Raw genomic sequence first — 9,478 nt, 5'->3', positions numbered from 1 at the left:
GCAGGCCAACCGAGGACCCAGGTGAAGGACTCTAACGAAAAAAACCAGCCTACACAACCATGCAGAAAATTACTAATTTTGTCCATTAATAAAAATAAGTCCTTTTAAATGTCATTTAAATAAGTTTACTGCTTTTCAGTGTCCATTTTACTTCATTACAACTACTTTTTTAAATGAATTTTTCAATATAACATTTTCCCTTGAGACTTGTAATACACATCATAGCTCAATAAACACACATGAATTCACATTTAGCACATGAAAATAATTAACCTCTGCTTTTTAGCATAACGATCATGTTATTTATACAGAAATCACATAAATTTTACAGTTCACTCGGTGCAAAAACATTCTTTTTAACATCAACACTCTCGTCAGCTTAGCTGCATGAACTTCGTGCTACTGAGGCCTACTGGTTTAGCACCGCATTAGCCTGCACCAAGCGGCTATGAAAAAATTCACCACACACAACCACAACAAGCAGCAGAATATTCACAACCAATTAACACATACTTCAACATTAACGAAACGTTCAGAGCCGATTCAAAATTCTGTCCCGACTTGGTTTTAGAGACTATTCATGGCTGTTCAGCATTTTAGCACTCTGATAGCATGCTAATGTAGCATCGCTGGTGACTCACCGGGACTTCTAATTGTTAACATTCGTTCACGTCGTCCAACTCGAACTCACGGCACTCCCGGTGGTCTCCTCTGTCTCTCGGTCTTCAGGTTTCTGACTTCTAACTCTTAGTTTTTTATCAGTTCAAATCTTAAGTTCGTTTTCTCCTTTTTTGCTCTTCTCTTCCAGCTACTCACACAGCACACCAGGCATCGTCGAGAGGGAACTCGTAAAAGATCGGTGCAGAGGTGAGATGCTCACATCGCGTCAGCTTTTCGCTCACTGAAAACTGCGCACAAAAACTGTCACCTGACTTAAAGAGACAGTAACACATAATACGGTTTTTTTCAAAGGAGAAGCTATTTTCAATGGTCCCTTCTCATGGAAATAAATACTAATGAGCCTGCAATATTAAAGGATGATTTAACATTAAAACATATACAAATAATTAACTAATAAACAACCTGTTTTAATAACCCGGGTTACATCCTCCCCCTCTTACTGCATGAGTCCCTGCATGCACATTAAACCCTAACAAGGGACGTGACAGGGGCTGCTAGACCCTGGGGTAATTAAAATAATATCTTCCGAAGCTTTCAAAAAACAGGGGAAAAGAGTCAAGGCAAGTATCAAAGGTTTCCCCAGCTCATCGGAGGTGAACTTATGTGGAACTCGCCTTTCACGGTTTGAACGACTGGGTTCTGGTGAGTGGTATTCTTGGACAACATTTATATCCTCTTCAGGCCCTTGAGGGGCGGGGTCATGCTGCTGTCCTAAGGGACCATCTCACTTTCCTCATGATCGATTGAGTTGTTTCCACTCCCTTCCTCTTCAAGATGTATCACACTCTGGAATGTCTACAACGACATGATCCGTTGATCGAGCAAAAGGTGGGTCAACAGGTTTGCTTGACTGGTCAGTCTGGACTGTTTGGAAGATGAAGTGAGTGCTGTGAGGGAAAGTCAGGAGCGTTTGGATTGAGTGAATGCTGTGAGTGAATGTCCAGGAGGGTTTGGGATTGAGTGAGGTCAGGGTTTGTCTCGTAGGTATACACTCTATTTCCTGAACAAAAGTTCCCTCGAAGTGAATTTGTGGTGGTCCCTCAAAAACATCATCAACCTCGCTCTTCATCTGTTCAAATCTCCCTCTGCATCACATTCCGCCTGCCTGATTCATCACCTTTACTGCTTCTCAAATCCATTTTCCTTGCTTTGTTTAGCTGTGGTCCCTGCTCTGGAGAGTTCCTCGACAGGCAGAAACCCACAGGGCAAAAGCAGGTCTCTAAGAAGAGTACGGTGCGGCCCACTTTGCCCACTTTCTCAGGCTTGACAACGTACACATGTCCCACCATCAACTTTGTTTGACGACTACGTTAACAGGTCGCATCCCACCGGTCCAGCCCAACTTGTGTTTCCCACGCACGCTGACGTTTCTTCACCAGGACACGGTCACCTTCAACCAGTTCAGCAGCTCTGACTTTGGCATCAAACCGCAGCTTGTTCCTCTCTCCTGCATTCCTGGAACTTTTCAGCTGCCAGGGCGTAGCATTCATGGAGGCGTTGACCGCAGGTTCATGCACATATTCCGAATGTGTCTTATGGGTCTCAGTGAGAGGTTTGGTGGCCAGGATGAGATAAACTGGGAGGGTCGGCTGCCGGCCAAACATCAACTCATATGGGGAATACCCCGTCGTGTCATTCCGCGTACAATTGTACGCATGTACAAGGGGTTTAACGAAATCTCTCCAGTGTTTTTTTGGTCCTTCTCCTCCAAGGTTCCGAGCATGCTTAACAGGGTCGCTATTAAAGCGCTCAACAGGATTCCCTTGGGAATGATAGGCTTTTGTGCGGATCTTATCCGCTCCAATCAACGAACACAACTCTCTGATCGTGTGCGATTCAAAGTCCCTCCCCTGATCACTGTGGAGGCGGCTAGGGAACCCGTAATGGACAAGGAAAGTTCTCCCAAAGGGCCCTAGCGACAGTCCTGGCCTTGTGATCCTTTGTTGGCCCTGCCACTGCGACTTTCGTGAAATGGTCAGTGATGAACAAGATGTTCCGGGTGTCACGGCTATCAGGTTCGAGGGACAGATAGTCACCATGCAGACCAACTGTAACGGGTAAGTTGCATTGATGTTTACCATAGGTGCTGCTCTCTGTGGCTGAGCTTTCCTCCTGGTAAATCTCCCACAGGTGTGACATTTCTTATCGATGGATTCTTTCATTCTTGGCCAATAAAATCGAGCTCTAGCCAGACTCCAACACACGCTCAGGTCCCAGGTGACCGAACTTCAACATGTAACCCATGAAGAGCCCTGTCTCTATACTGTGCAGGCAGTACAAGCTGATAGATGATGTCTCCCTCGATCAAAGCACCCTTCTGGGGAGGATGCCATCTCTGAGGTCAAGCTTGTTCCACTCTCTGAGGAGCAATTTGACCTCAGGCTCTTCCGTGCATACAGTTTTGAAACTGGGCTTCCGTGCGCCTTCCAAATAGGCGATGATTTTCCTTATTGAAGGGTCCCTCCCTTTTGTGCCTTATGCCAAACATTCCTTTGTCATGCCAGAAGAGTGGTTTGGCCTTGGTTAACAAACGAATCAGGCACTGATGAAGCGTCTGTGGCGAGGGACTCAGCGAAAACAGGAAGTTGAGGTGAGGTGACAGTATGACGATTACAGAGTGAGGAGATGGCATCAGTGGTAATCTTCCTTTTCCTCCCCCTCTAGAATGCGCTTTGCCATCGCCTCAATCCTCTCTTATTTTGTCTCCTGTATGAAGTCCTCGTCTTCCTGAGATGGAGCCTGCGGCCGTCGAGACAGACCGTTCCGCATCCCCGTTGGAATGACCTGCACGATACTTGATGTTGAATCTGAAAGTTGACAGGGCAGCCAACCAGCGGTGTCCTTTTTTTGTGTGCCTCAAGCTTGGCGGAGGTAAGGACATAGGTGAGCGGATTATTGTCTGTCAGAACAGTAACATCGGTACCGTTGAGGTAATCATTGAATTTCTCGCAGATCGCCCACTATAATGCTAGATACTCCAGCTTGTGAGTTGGGTAATTTTTTCTCACTCTTTGATAAGCCTCTACTGGCGGAGGCTATCACCCTGAGCTTCCCGCCATGCTCCTGATAAAGAGCAGGGGGCGCCCAGACGCTACTTCACAGCAAGCGTCTGTGTGTAACACGTACGGGAGCCTGGGATCCGCAAAAAGCGGAGGACAGGAGCTGACGTCAACTTGTCAAAGAGTGGTCTGAAAGCGGTCTCGCACTCAGACGTCCACTCATCATCAAAAGGAGCTTTCGGATGGACACAGTTCTTTGGACGATCTCTTTTGTAGGCCTTACCTCTCTTCTTGGCTGGATAGAATCCAACAGTGAGAGCGTTGAGGGGCTTGGCGATTTTAGAATAGCCTCACACGAAACCGCCTATAATATCCGGCGAAGCCCAAAAAACGCTTCAGCTCCTCTCTAATCCGAGGACAAGGCCAGTCTTTAAGAGCGGAGACTTTATCTGGATCGGTGTGGACCCCTTGGGCATCCACCACTAGACCATAGGTATTTCACAGATGACCAAAAAAAATGGCATTTCTCAGGTGACAGTCTTTAAGCCATAGTCCTTGAGACGGTGTAATACCTTCATGAGCCACGTCTCAGGCTCTTCGAGTGTCTCTGAAAAGACTATGAGGTCATCTAAAAACACGAGAACCCCTCACTCAGATGCATGTCACCGACACTCCTTTCCATGAGGCGCTGGAAAGTGCTAGGAGCGTTGGTCATCGCCTTGTGGCATACGGTTAAATTCGTAGAAGCCCAAGGGACATGTGAACGCTGTCTTAGGCTTATCCTCCTCTGCCATCTCCACAGATAATAGCCAGACCTGAGATCCATCACTAGAACCACCTTGCTCCACTCAGGGCAGAGAATGTCTCCTCCATATTGGGGAGGGCATATGCATCTTTTATAGTGCGGGTGTTCAGCTTCCTATAATCGATACACTCCTAATCTTCCCATTCTCTCTTCCTAACCAACACCATCTGGTTAGGCGAAGGGGCCTCTCAGACTCTCTTATTATTCCAGCATCGAGGAGCTCCCTGAGGTGCTGTTTCACAGCCTCCCTATCGCGTGGGTTGTATGGCCCTTGGGCGCTCCTTAAAGGGCGTCTCGTCCTGCAAGCGGATATGGTAGTTTCAAAGCATTGGTGTGGCCCAAGGAGAGCTCGTCGACAGCAAAGACCTCGGGGCGGAATTCAGCTGGTCTGGAAATTCGCTGCTTCCAGTCCTCAGGCATAGGTGAGTCATCAAGGTTGAATGCGAGCATCTCACTTGGCAACCTGAGGATCAGTGGTCACGGATTGCATGGCACTCAGGGGGCTTTGACACTCTGAACAGCAAGAACTTCGCCAATGACCACACCTTGGAGGCAGAGTAACACTGGGATCTGCCTGTATTATCTGAGAGTGACAGGGATCTTGGTGGAGGCCTTACAGGTAATATTCATAAGTGCACAGTCAAGGAACAGCCCACCAGGTCAGGAAAGGAGATGTCGGGGGGTTCAAGGACAAAAGAGGTGTTGGGATTTTCCTTCCCCACCCAGACATCTCCCACCACGCACAGCTTGTGCCCTGCCTGGAACAGTGACGGGGTTCCTTCCCTGCAACTGCACAATACAAGGTTTGTTTTCATTTTCATGTACTATTAGGCAACGTATTGGAGAAGCAATGCAAACTTATCTGATCTCCTCCGTAATGTCAGCCTGTCATGGTCCATCCCGCGCCGGTGGAGTTGCAGCAGAACGTTTGTACCTACCATCACTGGAATTCGGCTATTAAACAGGCACTCGGGCACAACAAGCGCTAGTGCGGTTAGCCGCTCCTCCGCAACCAGTCACACTGTCAGGGAAGGTTAGAGTGACCTCAACATAGCCGAGGTAAGGTACAGACTGGCCTCCAGCCCCTTCAACCTCGAAGCAAATGATGGATGGGCTGAATGGGGAAGGGGGGGGGGGTTGCCAGGTAGTTGGAACGGAAAGTCTACGAAATGGGTGGTAACCTTGAGATCCTGTATCGAGGATAGATTGACATCTTGTGTCCACCTACTGAGGACTGTAGAGACACAGGCGAGGGCCCACCAACCCAGGAGGTAAGGTGTTTAACTCCCGTTTCTTCTTCCACATTGTGGGTCATTGCTGTGGGACTTGTCTGATTGACGTCCTCAGCTCCTGGTCGTCCCGTTACAAGAGCCTCTACAAGTTTAAAGATGCTTCAGGGGATCCCTGTCGTGCACAGAATCTGTTACGCTTTTCTCTGAGTATTACACTCTCATTCTTTTTCCGTACAAGGCCAGGGTTGGGTTCATTGGTGCAATTTTGCGGCAATGTGGCCATCTTCTCCGCACTTAAAGCAGAAACATGGTCTTGGTTGAGTGGGAGTGTTGGGGCGACGGAGGATTTGTGACACGGGGGGACTACTAAACTTTACACTTTGCAAGGGCGTTTCCCCCTCCTTGTTGAATTGTTTGGGGGCCCTTCACGTTCGAATTTGTTTCTCTTTTTGTGTAACAGCTGGGGCAACTTCTTTCCGAAGTTCTGCGACTTCCCTTTCAAGTTTGGAGCTTGCATCAGGCTTTTTGGGAACTGTGACACTAGGTTCCCCATCAAATGCTGACATGCTCAAGACTGAATGAACATGTGCTGCAGCCTTTGTGCTTCCTAGATGTTTTTTTCATCCTGTCCATCTTGGCAGCCCGCCGGTCCTCCTCTGTTCTCAATAGAAGCAGTAATTCTGGGAAAGATGGGGGACTAGTTTTCCTGTGCGCAAGCTGGAGGCCAATGATCCAAACTCTGGTCCCAGCATCCTCGACAAAATTGCCTGAGTAAGTACTTATCTGATTCAGCAGGCGAAACTCCCCCGCTTGAGATGGCTTTAGTGAGAAGGGGTTGGAGGCGGTTTAGATAGACAGACGGTTTCTCCCCAGAATTCTGGTTTGAACCCAAGAACGGCCGCAAATAGCTCTTCTCCATCCTCCTACTACTTACTCCGAATGCGGATTCAAGCTGAGTGAGGTAAGCTGCAGGTGGCGCATTTGTTCCCAGAAGGCTTGTCAATGTCAGCAGCTGGGCTAAGCAGACTCTCCAAGATCCATCTTACCTTTTGAGAGTCGGAGAATGAAACATCATTGAGGAGAAGGACCACCTGGGTGCGCCAGGCATCATAATCATCTTCGCCATTTTGGCTTTGGAAGTCGTCCTGAAAAGGGTCCGGACTCTGCTTTTGGCCGAAGCTAGATGGTGTTGCATCACTGCGAATGAAAGGTTCAACGATAACCTTCTGGACTAGAGGGGAGATTAATCGTGCTCGCAATCAGAAGTGGAGGACTTATGGGGGAGCTGAGGTGGGGAGTATCAGAAGCTGTATCAGCTGGGCTTGGCTCAGGACTGTCAGCTGGACCTTCATCAGTTGCTCTGCTCCCACAACTTGCTGTAGGAACAGGTTCAAGCTGACAACTGGAGGTGAGTATCGGGGCTCAGTGGGGGAACAGGGTCTGATGGGACGCGTTGTAACTCCCGCTGAAGTACATTCCAAAAACCAGCTTTACTACTCCCAGCAAGAGTGCTCAGGTCCAGCTAATAGGCATCTTTGGGCTATCTCTCTCCCAAAGCTCCTATTGACACACCTCACGAATTGTTTCTCACATGCCAGGTAATGTTGGGATCACGGGGGCTAGGTACATGGCCATGGTTTGCAGGATCAACCTTTGAAATTGCCTGCTCCTGAGGAATACTCTACAATGGGTTTCTGGCTTTTGGCTGATCTGGCACGTCCGGGATCCCTGACCATATTACTTAATGTCCCCAAACAACCTTAAAGAAGTCGGTTATCTCCTTCGTCAGTATACATTCATCTATGCCCGTAACATAAAGGCAAACTAGGTCCATGTAACGTCAAACTGGTTGCAAAGATCCATTTTATCCATGCACTTAAGGTTACTGAGTTTTTATGTCCAATGATTATTTGCACGACGAATCAACTCAACTCTAAAGTCCCGTGTGAGGCACTACTTCTTTCAGACTAGCCTATTTGGGGTAGGATCTAACATTATTTACAGCAGTCTCCTGGCTAGCTCACCACTTGTGTAACCCCTATTACTGTACCTTTAATGTTGAGGCAGCAAAAAATATCACATGACAATGAGGGTTAACTTTACTCTAGGTCCAATGAGGAGACTGCCTGATCGATAGCAGGCTGATTACTGGGATTTCAAAGCCCTCCACCCCCCCCCCCCTTAACACCTACCCCAAGAACTACACATACACACAGACTGAAGGTTAAAATGAGTTATATTGGGACGTCACTGAATCTCTTTTGCAGTGATGATCTCAACAGGTAAGTGACACAAAAATAATGAACAGAATCCACAAGAGTAACCATTACAATTTAATTTCACAGTTATTCAAAATGTCTCTTTGATTTTTACCCAAAATTAAAAATGAAATTAAAAAAACAAAGAAAAAACCTCTGAGATCTCAGGTAATGTAAATTGTAAAAGTAAAGTGTCCCCAAAAGTTCAAATAAACAAAAGAAAAAAAAAAAAAAAAAAAATAAAAAGAGTGCACTCTGTCCTACCGCCCTCTTATTAACGAGTGTCCAGTGGGGAGTATTGCAGGGGGGGGGTGAAGATGGGGATGGAGGTGTGAATGACCTGGGTAGGGGGGAAACCAGGATTGAGATGGAGATGAAGATGGATGCTGGCAGCAGGCGAACCGAGGACCCAGGTGAAGGACTCTACGAAAAAAAACCTTCCTACACAACCATGCAGAAAATTACTAATTTTGTCCATAATAAAAATAAGTCCATTTGAATGCATTTAAATAATATACTCCATTTCAGTGTCCATTTTACTTCATTAACAACTACTTTTTTAAATGAATTTTTCAATATAGACATTTCCCCATGAACTTGTAATACACATCAAAGCTCAATAAACAACACATGAATTCACATTTTTAAGGCCCATGAAAATAATTAACCTCTGCTTTTTAGCATAACGATCATGTTAAGTTATACAGAACTCACATAAATTTTACAGTTCACTCGGTGAAAAAAACATTCTTTTTAACTTCAACACTCTCGTCAGCTTAGCTGCATGAACTTCTGCTACTGCGGCCTAACTGGTTTACGCAACCGCATTAGCCTGCACTCAAGCGGCTATGAAAAAATTCACACACACAACCGACAACTAGCAGCAGAATATTCACAACCCATTAACTCATACTTCAACATTAACGAATCGTTCAGGCCGATTCTAAAATCTGTCCCGACTGGGTTTTAGAGACTAATCATGGCTGTTCAGCATTTAGCACTCTGATTGCATGCTAATGGAGCATCGATGGTGACTCACCGGGACTTCTATTTGTTTACATTCGTTTCACCGCGTCCAACTCGAACTCACGGCACTCCCGTGGTCTCCTCTGTCTCTCGGTCTTCAGGTTTCTGCCTTCTATCTCTTAGTTTTTTATCAGTTCATATCTTAAGTTCGTTTTCTCCTTTTTCCTCTTCTCTTCCAGGCTACTCACGACAGCACACCAGGCATCGTCGAGAGTGACTCGCAAAGAATCGGTGCAGAGGTGAGATGCTCACTCGCGTCAGCATTTCGCTCACTGAAAACTGCGCACAAAAACTGTCACCTGACTTAAAGAGACAGTAATACATATACGGTTTTGTTCAAAGGAGAAGCTATTTTCACTGTCCCCTTATCAGGGAAATAAATACTAATGAGCTGCAATATTATAGGATGATTTAACATTATTACATATACAAATAATTAACTATAAACAACCTGGGGTTTATTAACCCGGGTTACAC

Source organism: Trachurus japonicus, unplaced genomic scaffold (assembly GCF_045865225.1).
Source record: "Trachurus japonicus isolate A0001 unplaced genomic scaffold, Traja_1.0 AP029921.1".
Lineage (NCBI taxonomy): Eukaryota > Metazoa > Chordata > Actinopteri > Carangiformes > Carangidae > Trachurus > Trachurus japonicus.
The sequence above is the reverse complement of the archived record's forward strand: the minus strand, read 5'-3'. Positions refer to the sequence as shown.